Source organism: Suncus etruscus, chromosome 7 (genome assembly GCF_024139225.1).
Source record: "Suncus etruscus isolate mSunEtr1 chromosome 7, mSunEtr1.pri.cur, whole genome shotgun sequence".
Taxonomy (NCBI): domain Eukaryota; kingdom Metazoa; phylum Chordata; class Mammalia; order Eulipotyphla; family Soricidae; genus Suncus; species Suncus etruscus.
Window position 1 is genome coordinate 93,465,038 of NC_064854.1, and position 20,149 is coordinate 93,485,186.

The window sequence follows — 20,149 nt, forward strand, 5'->3', positions numbered from 1 at the left end:
TTATTTGTATCTGCTTAGAATGCAATCTGGTAGACACGCTTATCCTTGAACTGCGAAGTCTGTGTTGCAAGTTTAGGAAGAGTTTGGGGCATTAGAGTCTGTAAAGCTCTAAAGGACTAGAATTAGGTCATTGCTAGATCCAGAACCCAGTTTTAGAAAGAAGACTAGCTAGAAGGGGTAGGTGAAGACACAAGATATGTGATGCATTGAATCAATTAGGCATACCCATTGTCCAGTTTCATGCTAACAATCATCTTGTTTACAATAATTAGCACCATTGTCTCCACATCAGGGGTTAGAAGACTCCATGATCAGGGAGGTGGTTTAATAGAAGTTTTATTACATTTTATGTGTAAAGTCCTGGATTTGTATCATGAGAAAGAAAGAAAGAAAGAAAGAAAGAAAGAAAGAAAGAAAGAAAGAAAGAAAGAAAAGAAAGAAAGAAAGAAAGAAAGAGAGAGAGAGAGAGAGAGAGAGAGAAAGAAAGAAAGAAAGAAAGAAAGAAAGAAAGAAAGAAAGAAAGAAAGAAAGAAAGAAAGAAAGAAAGAAAGAGAGAGAGAAAGAGAGAAAGAAAGAGAGAAAGAAAGAGAGAGAAAGAAAGAAAGAAAGAAAGAAAGAAAGAAAGAAAGAAAGAAAGAAAGAAAGAGAAAGAGAGAAAGAAAGAAAGAAAGAAAGAAAGAAAGAAAGAAAGAAAGAAAGAAAGAAAGAAAGAAAGAAAGAAAGAAAGAAAGAAAAAGAAAGAAAGAGAGAGAAAGAAAGAAAGAAAGAAAGAGAGAAAGAGAAAGAGAGAAAGAAAGAGAGAAAGAAAGAAAGAAAGAAAGAAAGAAAGAAAGAAAGAAAGAAAGAAAGAAAGAAAGAAAGAAAGAAAAAAGAGATAAAGAGGGAGGAAGTGGAGGGCAAGGAAGGGAAAAAGAAAAAAGAAATAAAGAAATAAAGAGGAAGGAAATGGAGGGAAGGGAAGGAAGAAAGAAGAAAAGAAGAAAGAAAGAGAAAGAAAAAGAGGAAAGAAAAGAAGATAAGAGGAGGAAGAGAAGAAGAAAGAAAGAAAGAAAGAAAGAAAGAAAGAAAGAAAGAAAGAAAGAAAGAAAGAGAAAGAAGAAAGAAAAAAGAAAGAGAAAGAAGACAGAGATAAAGAGGGAGGAAGTGGAGGACAAGGAAGATGGGGAGAAAGAAGAAAGAAAGAAAGAAAGAAAGAAAGAAAGAAAGAAAGAAAGAAAGAAAGAAAGAAAGAGAGGAAGGAAATGAAGGGAAGGAAGAAACAAGAAAAGAAAGAAAAGAGAAAAGAAAAGATAAAAAGAGGAGGAAGAGAAGAAGAAAGAAAAATAAAAAGAGGAAAGAAGATAAGAAGAGGAGGAAGAGAAGAAAGAGAAAGAAAGAAGAAAGAAAGAATAAAGAGAAAGAAAAAGAAAGAAAAAACAAAGAAAGAAAGAAGAAAGAAAGAAGAGAAATAAAGAAACAAAGAGAATAGAGATAAAGAGGGAGGAAATAGAGGGGAGGAAAGGGAAGGAAGGAAGAAAAGAAGAAAGAAGGAAAGAAAGAAAGAAAGAAAGAAAGAAAGAAAGAAAGAAAGAAAGAAAGAAAGAACGAAAGAAAGAAAGGAAGGAAGGAAGAAAGAAAGAAAGAAAGAAAGAAAGAAAGAAAGAAAGAAAGAAAGAAAGAAAGAAAGAAAGAAAGAAAGAAAGAAAGAAAGAAAGAAGAAAGAAAGAAAGAAAGAAAGAGATAGAGATAAAGAGGGAGGAAGTGGAGGGGAAGGAAGGAAGGGAGAAAGAAAAAAGAAAGAAAGAAAGAAATAGATAAAGAGGGAGGAAATGGAGGGAAGGGAAGGAAGGGAGAAAGAAAAAAAGAAAGAAAGAAAGAAAGAAAGAAAGAAAGAAAGAAAGAAAGAAAGAAAGAAAGAAAGAAAGAAAGAAAAAGTAGAAGAAAGAAAGAAAGAAAGAAGAAAGAAAGAAAGAAAGAATGAAAGAAAGAAAGAAAGAAAAAAAGAAAAAAAGAAAGAAAGAAAGAAAGAAAGAAAGAAAGAAAGAAAGAAAGAAAGAAAGAAAGAAAGAAAGAAAGAAAGAAAAGAAAGAGAGAAAGAGGGAGGAAATGGAGGGAAGGGAAGGAAGGGAGAAGAAAAGAAGAAAGAAAAAGAAAAAGGAAAGAGAAGAAGATAAGAAGAGGAGGAAGAGAAGAAGAAAGAGAGAAAGAAAGAGAAAAACGAAAGAAAGAGAAAAAAGAAAGAAAGATCAAAGACTTAATACATGTCAACTATTCCAGTCACAAAAAATTTCTGACCTTCACTCTGTCCAGGGCATCATTCAGACCATCCCTACCTTTCCTTTCTTTGAAGCCCTCTTATGATTAGCTAAAAAAAAAAACCCATATCTCTCTTCACAGTTCAAGTCAATCTCTGTAACATTTCATGTCTTTAAGGAGTAAGATTATTTAAGATTTTGGTCAGTTTGTAAGTTTTCTTGTATATTTTCTGCCTTTTTCACAAAATACAAGTTTACAGGGAAAATTATATAACCTCGACTTTCTGGTTATAATATTCCAGAATTCTATGATTTGTTTATGCTCAAAAATGCTTATTGAATGGATTAAAGAGGATAAGCAGAAACAGTGATTATGTCTGTGAAGATAGAAAACTTTTCTAAAAAGAAGCTCGAATCCTTAACCAGTCTTATATTTTGACCAAGGAGTTGACATAGAAGGCCTTGGGATTACTTCTACTATATCAGGGGTCTCAAACGCAATTTACCTGGGAGCAGCAGGAGGCAAAGTCGGGGTGAAGCAGGGCCGCATAAGGGGTTTCACAAAAAAAAGTTCTCAAACGTCATTATTAACAATTTTAATTATTTCTTCTGAACATGAATAGAACATTGAGTGAAGATCATGAACAGTTCTTCTGAACATGGCATCTTTTGCCTATTCCTTGCTGCCAGAGACTTACAGTGCTTCTTCTCACAAATCTGAACCACATTTGGCTTTAGAGAGGAAGCAGTTGAGACCCTCAGTATGGCTTGAAGATGATCATCATTAAGTCTAGACACTTTAACTTATTGAAGTTCAATGTGGAGAATAACTTTTTACACAAATATGTGCTCCCCAAATATGTTGACTTGAACATTCAGGAAAGCTCAGGGAAGCTGGGGAGCAATTCTCTCAAAAATTATCCATGCATATCTGCTTTTCCACTAATCTCCCTGAACTTGGCTTTGAGATCAGAGTTGCATTGCAGGTCAATGAGCTCCATTTGAAGCACAGGAGGGGCATCTTGCACATCAAAGGAAATGAGGGTCCACAAAAATTTGGAAAGTGGCTCTGTGCTTTTTGAAGTCTGCAAATCTGTGATCATATTCCTTCTCTAGCTTAAAAATAGCATCAACATATTTCTCACCACTGAATGGTATGCCTGTATCCACAAGTTCCTTGCATGCTGGGAAATGGCAAAGGTTTGTCTGAGAAAGCTGGGATATCCATCACACAAGTTTTGTGAAGAATGCTCTCACATTGTCATAGGCAGCACTGATAAGCTGCCCTGGGCCTTTTAACATCTTGTTTAGTACATTCAGCTTATGTGTGGTGTCAACAATAAAAGCTAAGTCCGTGAGCCATTTGTGATCACTCAACTCAGAAACAGCATTCCCATCCTTCTCCATGAAGACTTTCACTTCTCTTAACTCAAAAAAATCTTTTTAGGACATTTCCCCTGCTGAGACAATGTACCTCGGTGAAATAGAGCACATCTCCATATTCTGACTCCATTTCCTCTAAAAAAAGCATGGAACCTCCTGTGCTTTAAGCCCCTGGATCTGATTTGGTTGATGCATTTCACAACAACAGACATCACATTGTCACACGCCAGGCATTTACTGGAAAGGGCCTGCTGATGGATAATGCAGTGAAGGGCAATGGCCTTCTCTACACCCTCCTCTTCAAGTTTTTTTGAACAAGTGCCACCAGTTCATTTTCCTCCCTGTCATTGATGGCGCTCCATTGGTAATTATTCCAACAAATCTCTTCCATGGCAAACCTGAATTCTCAATGGCATCACACAGATACCAAAATATCTCATTAGCGGTGGTCTGGCCATGCATTAGAATTATTGTGAGCAGCTCCTCTGTCAATTCAAAATTGCAATCAACACCACGGACATAAATTGTGAGCTGCGCAGTGTCTGTTATATCTGTGCCCTCATCAAGAGCAACTGAGTATGCATCAAAACATTTGCTTTCTCACACAGTTGATGATAAAATATCACTTGATGTGTCCAGGAATGCGCTCTGCCAACAGTGTTTGCAGAAAAACTGATTCTTGCTAAACTGACTTTCTTTTTCTGGACAGTTAATACTTGCAGCCTGTAACATGACATTTTTTTAACAAAACTCTCTTCTTGTGAATGGTTTCCTGCCTTAGCAATCATCTCACTAACCATGTAATAGTTTCGATGAAGCAACATTCCTCTTTGGTTGCTTTCTTGAAGAAATCTTGTTGCCTCATTAGACATGCTTTAAGACTGGCAACCCGCGTTGCTCTTCATTTCCTTGATATTTTGCAATTCCTCAGCATGTTTAGTTGAATAATGGCGTATCAAGTTGTATTCCTTGTTGCATTGCAAATTTTCTCTGAGCAAATAAGACATGTGGGGATGCCCTGTGCTCAAACAAAGAAATCCCTGCATCTCCCACTTTTCCTGAAATTGTCTGTGCTCGTCATCAATCTTTCTCTTCACTGCAGGCTTTGATGAAGTCATGATGAAGGTATGACAAAATCTAATTCTGTAATAAACTCCTCTCCTGTAGACGTCTGATAATGTAAGGGACAGCGGTCACGAGCAGCGGAAATGACTTCTGCACTAGGTGCAAAGTATTCGCAATTATTCACTTACTGAATATTTGCAATAAAAAATCGCATTAGTAAGGAAAAATTTGCAAAAATAAATCGCATTAAACATTTGCACACCCCGAATGGAACTGCTTGGGGTATGAGAATGTTTAATGTATTTTTTTCTTACTAATGCGATTTTTTTTTTTTTTGGTTTTTGGGCCACATGCGGCGTTGCTCAGGGGTTACTCCTGGCTGTTTGCTCAGAAATAGCTCCTGGCAGGCACGGGGGACCATATGGGACACAGGGATTTGAACCAACACCTTAGGTCCTGGATCGGCTGCTTGCAAGGCAAATGCCGCTGTGCTGTCTCTCTGGGCCCTACTAATGCAATTTTTATTGCGATTATTTGGTAAGTGAATAATTACAAATAATGCGATATTTGAAGGCCGTCCGTGGGCCACATGTTGTATGGAGGGCTGCAAAAGGCCCCGGGCTGCGAGTTTGAGACCCCTGTACTATATCTATTAAGATGAAAATACTTTTGTGTATGCAGAATGTCCATTTTGTACTCTGCCCTTTTGCATATCCCTACAAAAGATCATTTTTCTCTTAACTCTCTCACCCCCTATCATCATTACTCCACATTTACCCTTTTTAACTTAAGTACTATAGAATCCTAAGTCACAGACCATAGTGGTGCCCTGGAGTTAACACCATCCCAACTATTCCAAAAGGCATAGATGTACATGTATGTCTTTTCAATATTTTATGTGTATTTTCTTTGACGGCTATAACTCTTGCTGAACATTTTCTTATACACTGACGATTTCCCTTTTTTATCTTTTCTTCTCATTGCGAACCGTTCAATAGGGAATTTGGTGAAAGAGTCCCTCAGTTTAATGCTTATGTTTGAACCAAGTCATGGGTGTTGTTGGACGTGTTCTTACGCCCCCATATACTCCAATAATGCACATGGCTTTATTTCTTTTTTGCTTAGGCACTTTAAAATGGGGTAAATCTAATCTACATACAATAAGTTCTTATCTAATAGAGATGGGAACACACAAATCTTGTAGTGCAATGGGACCTTACACCCTGAACATTGAACCTGGCACAGGCCCTCAGAAGGACGGGCATTCTCCATTTACCCCTGATTCTAGGGAAAGACATCCCTACGAAACATCCAAGGTTGTCTATAAACATCACCTGGAGGCAATCCTCTACATGGAAGACCCCCCCGCTACGCGCTGCGCTCTGACACCTACTCCAAAAAGAGACTTCCCTTAACACTGAGAAGACTTAACAACAACAATGACCTGCTTACTGGACTGGGCTTACTGTATTGCCCCTTAATTGTGAGGTGAAACTAGAGGATACTCCACACTAGCCTGATGTATGTAGGGTGTGAAGATTTCAGGATTTTTAATACAGAAACCTGATGCCAACAATAGAGACTGTGTGAAAAATAAAACTGTATTGGCACTATAGACAATGACTTGGATTGAACAAACTAGTTTTCCTGGAGCCTAGAGTTGGTCTTATGCCAGGAAACTTCAGGGGTAGGGTCTCCTTGTATTTACACCAAGGCTTTTCCTTTCTATGTCCCCCATATTTTGGTGGGCCTATGCAAACAATATTTGCCACTCTAACACCGTTTTACTGTGCTCCTTTGACTCTAACCCTTAAAAAAAAACCTCTTAAACTTTTGATGTTAAACCAATATGCATGTGCATGAAAATATAAAAAAATACTATGCCTTCAATGTTTAAGGAGTTATATAAATTTTATGGCTTTAGATTGCTTTGTGTGCTGCTAAGAAATGTTATAATGTACTACAATCTGGGGACTTGTGGACAAAGTAATTGTACATGGGCTCTGCCTTATGTTTCTTAATGTTCTTTGACTGTAAGTTCAATTTTTAGGTGTCATCAAGGGGATTTCTTCTGAGAACTCTGTTTATGGGTGATTGTCCTTCTACTGTAACTTTTCCTTGTCCTTTTTGCATCATTGTTCTCATAATTAAAAATAAAAAATTAAAAGAAAGATGAAAATACTAGGACCTAAAACAAACCAAACAAAACAACCAAATAACTTTCAGCCAACCATTTCCTTCAAAATTCAGAAATAGTGTACATTGTACACTTTTATTTTTTGCAAGAGATTAAGAAAATAAATTGTGGGGCTGGAAAAATAGCACAGCAGTAGAGCATTTGCCTTGCACAAAGCTAACCCAGGATAGACCCTGGTTTCATTCCCAGCATCCCATATGATCCCCCAAGCCTGCCAGGAGCGACCTCTGAGTGCAGAGCCAGAAGTAACCCCTGAGTGCTGCTAGGTGTGACCCTAAAGCCTATACTCCCCAAAAGAAAATAAATTGTATTCATTTCACTAGAAAAGGTTGGTTTCTAATAAAAGTCTTGGTAAGCTATGGAAAAGGCTCTACCTGTAGTTCAAATTGACATCATATGTTTAATATCACAGGCTTATTTAGAAGAAAGGAGAGATTGACACTCTATCTATCCAACTTTTTTTAGACTCTTCCTCGATGAACTAATGAAACCCACAAACGGCAGTCTAAGAACACAGGTCATTCTGCCTCAGCACTTTCCTGACATTTTACTTATTCTTTAATTAAACAACTTGTTTCCTGCATTGTAATTAACTGTACAGCTGTGTGATTTTTCTTTCCTGCTGCACTGTAGCCTCACAGACACAAACCTAAAACAGAGCCAACAGGTGCTGAATGGAAAGACAAATAAATGAATGGAAACAGAAAAGGGCAAAGATGAATGAACCAGTGAAAAGAACTGATGATGGATGGGGAGAGTTGCATACTTTATTAGAACGTTATTTCAATAAAGTGCAGTTAGAGTAGAGAAGGGTCTTCTATAAAAGTGTCATGCACAGCACCCCTTCATTAACAGCAGTGCAAACCACAGTGTCAAAATAGGACAGATAAAGAGGAGAGGGGAAAAAAGTGTGGAGAGAATGCCTGCCTCAGAAGCAGGCAGAAGGATAGGGTAGGTGGGAGGTAAGAGGGCATCAGGGAGGTGAGAGGGAAACTGTTGACATTGGTGGAGGGAAATAAGCACTGGTGAAGGTTGTTATACATTGTATGACTGTAACTCAATCATGAATAACTTTATTAGTGGGAAGAAATCTGTGTTATTAGCAATCTTGTTAGATGGTGTTTGAATAGAACTTTTAAAAAATTATAAATATGAGTTTAAAAATATAAAAAGCAAAGACACACGACCCTTAATTCTCATCTCTTTAGCTTTACATTCTATTATTTTGGGTAACAGATGTTTGTGAAAACACTTTGTTTCAATTTAGAAAAAAGGAAAGTTATTTCAAGATTATAAGGTGAAGTATTCAACTCTATATCTGAAATCCCAGGATCTTTTTTTAAGAGAATTGAATGGGCCAATTGCACCTACAGCTAAAATGGTCACACTTGGAGAGGAGGGATTATAGGGTAGTTTATCTATTGTGTGCTTTTTTTTCCTAGGGACTTTGGAAATTGTACTTGAATCATTAGGTTTATTGGTATTCTTCGGGGTTTTAGTCACAAACTAAATGATATGCAACTGTGACTCTGGGCATAAAACCTTTATATGGTCAACAAATGCTCTCAACCTGCTTGATTTCTCAGGGATCCTGCCCTTTCATTCACACACAAATATTAAGTAGATCTCCCTCAGAGTCCTAAAGAGACACTTTTGGTGCCATACACCTTGCTCAATGTGAAAAAATCTAAAGAGAAGCATTTTCAATGTTAGCACAGAAAATTGTCAAGCTGTTATAAAGGTTTCTTTTTTTAAATAATTTTTTATTTAAACACCTTGATTACAAACATGATTGTGGTTGGGTTTCTGTCATGTAAAGAACAACCCCCATCACCAGTGCAGCATTCCCATCACCAATGTCCCAATTCTCCCTCCTCCCCACCCCACCCCTGCCTGTACTCTACACAAGCTTTCTATTTCCCTCATACATTCTCATTGTTAGGATAGTTCTCAATGTAGTTATTTCTCTAACTAAACTCATCACTCTTTGTGGTGAGCTTCATGAGGTGAGCTGGAACTTCCAGCCCTCTTCTCTTTTGTCTTTAAAAATTATTGTAAAAATTTCTTTTATTTTTCTTAAAATCCATAAATGAGTGAGACCATTCTGTGTCTTTCTCTCTATGTTACAAATTCTAGAACATTGATTCTCATTGTGAAATTCTTTGATTAGCATCATCAAAAACAAAGAAATTACTGTAAATGCAAATTGTGGAGTTCTACTAAATCAGAAACTCTGGAGATAAGCTCAGATTTTTCTTTCCTTTTTTTTAATATTCCATAAAAACATTTTATGTTTATTTTTTACAAATTTAGGCTTAAGAATAAAGCCATAATAATGGAATATTGATAATTTGATACAGGGAAAAACAAAAATAAAATAAAACATTATTTTCTTAATTTCTTTAAATTTCCACTATACAATTCTTAGATAACTCATATATGTATTTTACAACATAACCCTTTATTTTCATGGAGTACTTCTTACTTTTTTTTCTCATTTTGACAATTATCTTAAGAATTAAATATGGGGAGATGGTTTTGAAGTAGGTGCTTATCTACCTGTGGTCATCCCAGGTTTGAACCTTGGTACCTGATATGATGCCTCATGCCCTACTAGGCATGTTCCCTGAGGTTAGAGTCCAAAGTAAGCCCTGATTATCATCAGGTATGGCTCAAAAACAAAACAAAAGAAAAATGTGGTTTTAAGTCTCCTATTTCTGTTGAAATATGAATTTAGACTTGTACATATAATAAACTAATTAGTAACAAAAGAGAATTTGCAGGGGCCGGAGAGATAGCACAGCAGTAGGGCTTTTGCCTTTCAAGCGCCAACCCAGGACTAATGTTTGAATCCTTGCATCCCATATGGTCCCCTTGTGTCTGCCAGGAGCAATTTCTGAGCAGAAAGCCAGGGGTAACCCCCTGAAGCTCAGATTTTTCTGATTCTAGAGAAAGTTTTAGAATTGTCATTCTAAAACATTAGTAGTATCCAAATTAAGGAACTGTTTGGTTTTTTTAAATAGCTTTTTCACCAATCTCCACTTAAGTTTCTCAAATATTTATATTTAAATACTTTTATCATTAGAATTAATATATTTTATTTCATTCTATTCTTATGAAACTATTCTTCTGATTGTATCCTTCATATCTTTATTGCAGATATCTTTATAAAATTTGCAGGCTAGTTATCATGATCTTTATTTCACTGATTAAAAAACTGATTAAGGGGCCGGGCGGTGGCACTGGAGGTAAGGTGCCTGACTTGCCTGCGCTAGCCTTGGACGGACCGTGGTTCGATCCCCCGGTGTCCCATATGGTCCCCCAAGCCAGGAGCAACTTCTGAGTGCATAGCCAGGAGTAACCCTGAGCGTTACCGGGTGTGCCCCAAAACCAAAAAAAAAAAAAAACTGATTAAAATACAAGATTTTATCCAATATTAACTGGTTAGAAAATGAAAGGTACAGGTTCTGGTGTCAAATCCTGGTAAAATTTTAAGTTATTTTACATGAGTTCATTCATCACTTGATCTAAATTCCCCTACACTCTCTAATTTCTTTCCTACATTTTCCTACATTCTTTAAACTCTTCCTTACTTATTTTGTTTGCATCAAACTTTTTGTTGTTATTGGGTTTTTTTGTTTGTTTTATTTTGTTTATTAGTTTTGGTATTTGAATTACACCTAGATGTTCTCAGAGTTATTTCCGGCTCTGCGCTCAGGAATCACTCCTGGTGTGCTCAGGAAACTATATGGAATGCAAAGGAATTAAACTCCAGTTGGCTGTGTACAAAGCAACTTCACTACCCCTGTACTATCTCTCTTCTCCCTGAATTGTCTTTTTTTAAGTAGGTCCGCACTCAGGAAGTATTCAAATGTCCCTGTAGCCACTCCTAGCAATTCTAGGCTCTGTAATATGGGATGGCAGTTCAATGTTGACCTATAGCATACAATGCTCATCTTCAGTTGTGCTCAGGGGTAAATAGGGCAACTCATGGTGGTTATTCAAAGTGTGTGATAAGTGCCAGAGTGATAGTACATAGGGGTAGAGCAATTGCCTTGAATGAGGCCAATTTCAATTTGATCATCACGATTCTACATGGTCGCCAGAGCACCATCAGAAATAACCCCTGGTATTTGCTTGTTATGGCCCCCAAGCAAACAACAACAACAACAACAAATGTGTACTACATAGTACTAGAACCAAAGTCAGGGTCTCACACTTACTAAGGTACTTTACTACTTTGAGCTATATCCACCTCCTTCTATTAAGATTTTGTAAAGGATGTTGTCATAACCATATTATTTAGTGTCCTTATTCCAGAATGTTTCATTCTATTTTCAACCTATATCCTTATGGTAGAACTTAGTTTTCTGCTCTGAAGAAACAAACATTACTTAGATTCAAAACCTCATATAGGTTATTGGTCACCTGGATACATATTTAAAGTGTGTTCTTGATTCAGGAGATTTTGATTGAGCTAAGATTTGGAATAAGTAGCAAAATCCTCAGTGCTGATTTTGGAAACTAAAGTCACTTTTGTCTTATCTTTCCTTGCACTTATCTTTCTTCCTGAGGACACAGTCTCGAACACAGGACCAGGTACTTTCATCTTTATATTCCTATATATGAAGCTTTGTTTGTGGAAAGCAGGGAGTAGAAAAATTAGAAGAAAAAGAAGAGGAGGAATACATCTTTTCCATTGACAACCTGCCTATGCTAATGAAGAGTTGAGAAGATAAAATTCAGTTTAAAATATCTTGACTGATTTCCACTCCAATATGCCAAAACAAACAAACAAAAACCCCAAAAATCATTATGTGCCTTTTTTTTAATAATTCAAACAGAGAGGGCTGTTGAACATTTGACAACCAGATTATAAATTTAAGTCAGTTTTATTTTCCTAATCCCATATCCTGAGTTTATGCATTGTTTTCTCACCATCTCTTGAATTTATGATAGTTTCATTTGCGACAAACCAAAATGTGTATTAAATTTATTTTAATATGGAAAATTGGTAAGGATTTGGTATTTTCAACTTGAGCAGTTTTTTCAAGAATAGTATCAAAAGCCAAGGCTTATGATTAGGAACCTGTGGTGTATGCTGAACAACATTTAGAACATAATAGCCCTTAAGTCCATAAATACAAAATATAAGTACTTTTGGCAGAAGAGACTGTCTAGGCTACTTATAAAATGTAACATGGACATATGGCAGAAATTAGTATTACTATTGTCTGAAGGAAAGAGAGATAGGTGAGTAAAGTACAATCATTTTTACAATCCTTCCTATATAAAGTATGTGTCATGACAGCACAGAAAAAGGATAGACAAGACTTTATTACTGAGAATCTTGAGACCTGTCTATGGAGAATGTACCATTTCTCAGCAGGAGTTACAGACCACTTAATTGAAGGTAGCTGGTGTAGGTGGGGCCAAAAAGGGAGGTGTCAGTTAAAATGTGTTTTTAAAGCTTCAAGCAGGGTCTCAAGCCCGTGGGCTGCAAACGGCCCTTCGTACAACATTTGTGGCCCTGCCCTAGAGGAATTTTGTTTTGTTTTGTTTTGTTTTGTTTTAGTTGTTTGGGTCACACCCCCAATGTTCAAGGCTTACTACTGACTTTGCACTCAAGGATCACCCTGACTTTGCCTCCTGTGGCCCCCAGGTAAATTAAGTTTGTGACCCCTGGAAGGAATAAGTATGGGATTCTCTGGCTCAAAAAAAAAAAACTTCTCAGGCATTTGTATTTTTACATGACCTCTTGGGTTAATACATGTGTCACCTATTTATACATCATCATCTCATCCTTATAGCAGAACATGGGTGAACATATTGGTACCATTCGATATCGCTATTCTTTTGTCCTGGTTTTATTTGTTTGTTTGTTTGTCTGTTTGTGGATTACTTCTAGAGCTGCTCAGGGATCTGGCTACGTGTTCAGGCATTACTCTTCCCGGTGCTCAGGAGACCAAATGAAATAAATACCAAGAAATAAACTGAGGCTGCATATCTGAAGAAAGTGTCTTAACCCTGTACTATCTCTGCAGTCCATTCTCTTATTCTGTTTTCTGATAATAACAATATTCCTCTCCTTCATACATGGCAAAAGTACATAGCTTTTGTAATCAGTTACCTAGTAACTTGTGGACCATGTTTCCTTTTATCCCGTGCCCTTACTCTTATTTTCTATCTCAATAGATCCTATTTGCACTTCAAAACCAAACACAAAATATCACTTAGGAACATTTGCCTCTAAATGCTCCCTTTAATACTTAAATTATTGCTCTACATACTTTATATTTTTTAATTTTTATCTCCTTACCCACTAAATTAATCTTTTCTCATTTTCTTACTTTTCTTATTGTCTTTTGATCCCCCTGAGTGGTATCCAATGGATTATTCAGTACTGGCAAAATAATCCATGTATCCCACATGCAAACATGTGAACAAACCCTTGAAGTTATCTTCTGTTCCAAAATAATCTGTAATTTGCGAGAGATTCAGTGAATGAAATGCATGTGGGAAGACTGTTTATAATCGTAGGGTCACATAGTACCTTGAGAACAGTCAGAAGAGACCCTCATTTAAGCAGTTAGAAATAGTCACCAATAATTGTCAGATGTAACCTTAAAATAATCACAAAAAGTTTGCTCTGCTTACACCAAGTAAGTATATAATCTAGGACCTCACACATGGAAGGCAAACTCTCTACCACTTAACTATGTCTTGTTTGTTGTCTTTTTTTTTTTAATTTTGTGATCTCAATGCCCATAAATGTTCCAGGCATATGTTAGCTACTCAATTAATTTAAAAGACTTAATAGTATCATAAAGAACATATGTTTACAATCATGTGCTGTGAAACAAAGTCATTCTCTGGGGTGGTAGATAGCTTCTTCCTTTACCATTTTAGCTTTAACATGTCAATAGCACAGGTACAGAGATTAACAATGAGGTAACAAAATCCTATTTATAGTTATAGAGACTTCCATCTAGAGCAAAATCTGAAAAATCCTGTTTGACATGTAATCTTGATACTAGGTTTCAATGACCAAACTATTCTGAAAATACAACCACAGGTATCAGTAAAAAACAGTCATAAAATAAAGAATACTTTGAAGTCAAATCAAAACTCCTAAACAAGTTGTTTGGGATCTGGTTGCCCCAGTCTCTGGAGATAAGGTCTAAGTGCAAGTATTCATGGGGAATGATGCTGTGCTTGTTAGGAGACTTAAAGGGATAAGGAGAAGCACAAGATGATTGGACACTCTTACTGAAGATTCTAAACTAGATCTAACTTTTGGTTTTTGGGAGGCAGTGAAAAATCTCAGATTTATCTACAAAGAAGTAGTGTGTTAAGCCTCAGAACTTGTTCAGCAATCTGTAGACACTTGGTTTGTTTCCAGCTTTGGATATTACAAATAAAGCTGCTTTAACAGTTTTGTGTTAGTGTATCCATATGTTTTCATTATCCTAGGTAAATGTTTAGGAGAGCAATCATAACGTTTATCTGTTAATGTTGTATTTAAATTTATCAGAAATTAACTGTTTTCTATGTTTTCTTTTTCTTTCTTTCTTCTGTCCTTCCTTCCCTCTTTCTTCCTTCTTTCCTTCCTTCTCTTTCTTCTTCCTTCTTTCTTCTTTTCTTTCTTTCTTTCCTTCTTTCTTTTCTCTTTCTTCTTTCTTCTTTCTTTCTTCCTTTCTTTCTTTTTTCTTTCTTTCTTCTTCTCTTTCTTTCTTCTTTCTTTTTTCTTTCTTTCTTCTCTTTCTTTCTTTCTTTCTTTCTTTTCTTTCTTTCTTTCTTTCTTTTCTTTCTTTCTTTCTTTCTTTCTTTCTTTTTCTTTCTTTCTTTCTTTCTTTCTTCTTTCTTTCTTTCTTTCTTTCTTTCTTTCTTTCTTTCTTTCTTTCTTTCTTTCTTTCTTTCTTTCTTTCTCTCTTTCTCTCTTTCTTTCTCTCTGTATTTATCCTCCTCCTTCTTCTTGCTTACTTCATTTAACATAATATTTAATATCTTCCAGTTTCATCCTTGTTGCTGTAAATTTAATGTTTGCATAATTTCTTACAACTACACCTATGTAGATTTTTGTTTGTTTGGTTTTTGTTTGTTTGTTTGTTTGTTTGGGGCCACACCTGGTTATGCTCAGGGGTTACTCCTGGCTATGCACTTAGAAATCACTCCTGGCTTGGGGGTCTATATGGGATGCCAGGGATCGAACCGAGGTCCATCCTGGGTCAGCCACATGTAAGGCAAATGCGCTACCACTGTGTTATCGCTCAGGCCCCACAGCTATGTAGTATTCTTGTGTTTATATGTACCACAACTTCATAATCTACTAATCTGTTTTGGACATTTAGGTTGATTCCAAGTCTCATTTATTTTATTGAGTGCTGTAGTAGATAGCAGTATGCTAAGAACTTTTTAAGAAAACTTATAGGAACTTAGGAAATTAAGCAATCATAGTGGAAAAAGGAAAATTAAAGCTTAGGGATCCACAGTAGATCCAAGAATATTGCTGACACATACAATATGTATATCATTATAACACATTTGTTTTGTTGAAACCATTGTGAAGAATTGAAATCTGATTATCACATAATTTATATATGGGCTGCCAAATTGCACACTGGTTGTCACATAACTTAGAGCATGCTTAAAATAGATACCTTATGACCTTAAAAATCACAGTAATTTTGCTTACACTTCTTTTCATTAGGTACTATAAACTTGAAATAAACTAATAATTTAAATCAAAAATAAAAATGTTGCTGAGTTTTGATGAGCTACTGCTAGTACAGTTTTAAATTTAGAACCACCACTAAAGCAAATTATTTGAGCAGGTACATTTGCCAGAAAGATCATGAAAAATCTTGAACCAGGAAATCTGGTTTTATAACTTACTCAGAACCACCGAGTATTATCTCATTGTTTACTATTTTTTAACTGCCAAATTTGAAGAATTTATTCTGCAGCAAGAGATATTAGATATATATTTTTTAGTCCCAAACTATAATTTGTTGAATTATTACTTGAAAACCAGACATTTTACTCAATAGTAATATATTTACTTCTGTGTCACTTACCTGATGGTAAGACCAGCCCATTTCTGTGAGAGGGTCTATGAAAAGTTGCCTGAGGGGTGTAAAGGGATTCAGTAGGGGAGTCATCAGGAGAGGACTGGAGAGAATGAACTGAGGAGGTAGAAATGATAGAAACAGGTTCAAGTGCAGGACAGCTTATGGAGCCTGCTTAAAGGTTTAGCTTAGAAGCCACACATGTTGGCTTCATGTCTTCTGAAATCTGACTTCTGTGGATCATTTCCTTACCACTACCCTGAACCTGTAGACCTGCAGGCAGTAAGGGTTGCAGGCACCTAGTCTGGGCCAGCCGAGGAAGACCTCATCATCATCCATCACCATTCAGGACTCTATAATTAATATGTAATTCAAAACTACTGTATTAGCTAATTTAATTATTTTGTAAAGCTATGAAGAAGGACCATCTTATAAGTGAGATTGAAGACTTGAGAAATTAAGACCCAGTCAAACCCATTGAGTATTATTTCAAAATTTGGATCTCTATTCTACACTACTCTGCCTTTTCGGATATCTGACAATGACTCCTGTATAGCATTACTTTCTCAACAGTGACAATATGGCCTGAAAAAGAATAAAAATGGGACTCAGGAAGATTAATGAAATGTAGACAGTGTAGTGATTTGTGGTCTTCATATCTCTATCTGGTGAATTTTATTCTTCACTACTCAACTTTAAGGAGAAAAAAATGGAATAAATGTGCTTTACTGCAAAAACTGTTTCAGATATCTTCCAAATAATCCACATCTTGAAAATATTTCCCATATACAATGCAATTTATTTTTTAACACTGATAATAATTCTCATATCTAAAATTCAAATTTTACTCTACTAATTTAGCTATAACTACCAATAAATGAAATTCGCTGTTAAGTAGCACTCTTGGTAAGTTCCTGAAGTAAGCTAAAGTCTTTGCAAAGACTTAAGATATAGATGGCCTGTGATCAGTGCCCTTAGGGATAAGGGTTCATTTTGCTGGCAGGAACATTGCCTGTCAGTAACTATGATGAAAAATGAGTTTACATTCTTCATTTCCCTAGTGTCTGACCTTATTATGCCTCAGTAACATGTTTCATTATGCTTGGTAATCTGTGAATTTCTAAAAGTAGATAATTAGTCCAGACAGGGCTCAAAATGAAATGAACATAAGTCTTTCAGGATTTAGAGCAGGTGTCTTAAAGATCTGAAATACAGACCAGGCTCACTGCTGCCCATACTTACGGAGAATTCACTTCCTCATTCTGAATGCTGTTTTAGTGCATTCACCCATTTATGACCCAACTGAACAAGGTCTAGTCTCTTACCCACTCTTCAATCTGAGAAGAGTTGGTCTCAGATGCTGGTGTCAACCTGTCAATCATTCTCTCCTAAGTATATGACTAAGTTAAGTGTTTTAGAATTCTTAGTTGAATGCTAAGAGAGTTTTTGAAGGTTATCAGAACTTTACTTTACCAAACTAGCACTCAAAGAACTGGATAGGGGTAATCATTGCCAAAACCAGTTATCATGCCACCAGTCCACTTGCTCCTCAAGGATGTTTACTTTTTGCAGTTTATCTCTCTGGGCAATGAGCATGAAGGAAAAGAGTTATTTTTCTCTGTAAAGTTCATGTCTTTTTTCTTTACAATCTCCCTCCTCTCCCACCCAACTTCTGTCTGGTTTTAGTTTATTGTCAAAACACGCCCAGCCAAATTACTTGTCTGCAGACATTTTTTGCTGGCCTTAATGTATCCACAAGAGAGCTGCTAATGATTACCCTTCCTGCCCATACTTAGCTCATCCTCAGATGGGAACTGCTCATTATCATTCTCTGACTGCAGCCTGGATAGTCTGGAAACAGTCAGTCGAGATTCTGGGCATGGAGTGAGTACTGGCATTTTCGCTTAGATTGATTCTCTACCAAAAGCAATTTTCAGCTCTGAGGGGTGGGGGCTTTGTGTCTACATTCCAGTCTCTTTGGATCTTAAGCAAGCTAAGTAAGTAGGTGGGTCTTCTGTTCACCAAAAACTTCTTCAAGTTCCACCAACAGAAGCTACATCATTTTCAGAGCATGATACAAAATGAAAACACCAAGAGAACTTGTTCTTAATACAACTAAAGTTGCTTTTTCTTTTCATCCAAAGCTTTCTATTTCAAATTTTTCTTCCTTATTTGTCACTTAGTATGATACTAAGTCATATATGTTATTTACAATGCATTTGTCTTTCTACATTTAAAGTTAGTTCAATTGGAAAACATAAACCTCCAAGTCTGTAGTGGACTGGACTGAACCATTCATTACAATGATCTAATGATCTTCACTCAATTTTTATCTCTCTGAATTCTGTAAGCCGCGGCCTACCAGAATTACATGTTCACTGGTCATTATGAGTGCCACAATTAAATTTGTAGTTTATTATTTATATATTTTATGAAATACCATTATCCATTATTTTATTGGATTAACTTACAAAATAGATATATATTTTTTAATTTTTGGCCTGTAATCAGTGGTGTTCAAGGATTACTCCTGGCTTTGAGTTTAGAAATTACTTCTGGATGGCTCAGGGAACCATATGGTATGCCAGGGATCAAAACCAGGTCAGCCATGAGAAAAGAAAATGCCCTAACCATTGTGCTATTGCTCTAGCCCAACAAAATATAATTTTAAAGGTAAATTTATTAGGAACTTCAAGAAAATAGCAACAGACGTTTTAGTGACAATAGTCATAGTTTTTTATAAAGTTGTTCCCACTTCTCTCTCAACTCTTCTAAACCCAGGTCCTATTTTGTTACCAATGACACAGAAAATAGCTTGAATTAAGGAGCAAAACAAGAACAATAAATGATTAAGTGAATTTAGCCAGATGTTTGACTTTCTATCTGAGAACTTAAAATTAAACAAAGACAAAGAAAGGAACCAGAGATATTGGTCCTAACAAGGAGTACAGAAAAAAATATTGAATGAAAATAATCCTTAAAGATAACACAAGACTGAGAAAGTTCAGTCAGGACCATTGACAGCATTCTGGGGGGGCAGCCAGAAGGCTACTTGGTTTCTATTGCCAGCAGAATGGCAAAGCTAAGCAGCAATGGCCACTGAAACACAGGAACCCACCCACCGCAACAGATAAACAAGGAAGAGATACAGAGTCAAGGATCCTGGCCAGTCACCCAGTAGTCATAACTAGGGATATTGTTTGGCATATGAACACTCTTACTCAGTGAAGCCAGTTTTAATTTTAAACAAATCTCAGCCTTCTGACGATGATCTGGGCAGGGATCCCAAAGGAACTTTATCCACTCACTGGCCTTACACTAGATTGCATATTCTCTGATAAGAATCTCTAATCTTTCGACAAATAAAATTGATGACTTACTCCTGGCATAAAAAGGATGACACTCATAATTATCCAGCAACAAAATGGCAGAAACACACTCTCCAGGGCATTGCGAATGATTGTAATAACAACAAAAATAACTTATGAAAGTTTTCAAAAAGAATTTTGCATAGTATGGTAGTATGATTGAACATCCCAAAGTAAGGAGAGGCTATACTAGCTTGTCACGTTAGCCTTGTCAAAGAGGAATAATTTAAGGTTCATGAATTTTAAAATAACTAGAGGTTTCTAAGTAATGTTGTCCTCTAAACACAGCTTGGTTGCTTTGTGAAGTGAATCTCTTCACTAAATAGAAGTTTCATGTATATTTATTTAAACATTCAAACTTCCATTTGTAATCATCCAAACTGCCATTCATGTCTGCCATGATTATAGAAGGCATGGAATATGAAAGCTATTCACCAAACAAAAATCACGGGGGCCTGAGTGATAGTTTAGCAAGTAGGTTGTTTGCATTCCATTCAGCTGGTCTCGTTTCTATTTCTGAGCATATTCCCCAACCTGTTCCTGAGAGCAGAACAGGAGTAAGCTCAGAGCACAGCCAGGTATGGCCCCCAAGCAAAAAATAACAATAACACATAAGAAAATCACAGTATGATGGTAACAAAATTCCATAGTAATTTTTATTAATAATTTTTATTTTACCAAAGTAGATTACAAATCATTCATTCACAGTAGTATTTTAGGTACATAGTGACATTGAATCAGGGGCATTCCCACCACCAATGTTGTCCTCCCTCCACCCCTGTTCCCAGCATGCATCCCATATCATCCCTTCTTTGCCCCCTGGGCTGCTAGTAT

The 20,149-nt window shown here is 36.3% G+C and overlaps 1 pseudogene; it reads right to left on the reverse strand.

Moving 5' to 3' along the window:
- LOC126014361 (SAP domain-containing ribonucleoprotein-like) overlaps nt 1-17,845 on the reverse strand; it is a 143,381-nt pseudogene extending 125,536 nt beyond the window's left edge.
- Between the last annotated feature and the right edge of the window lie 2,304 nt (nt 17,846-20,149).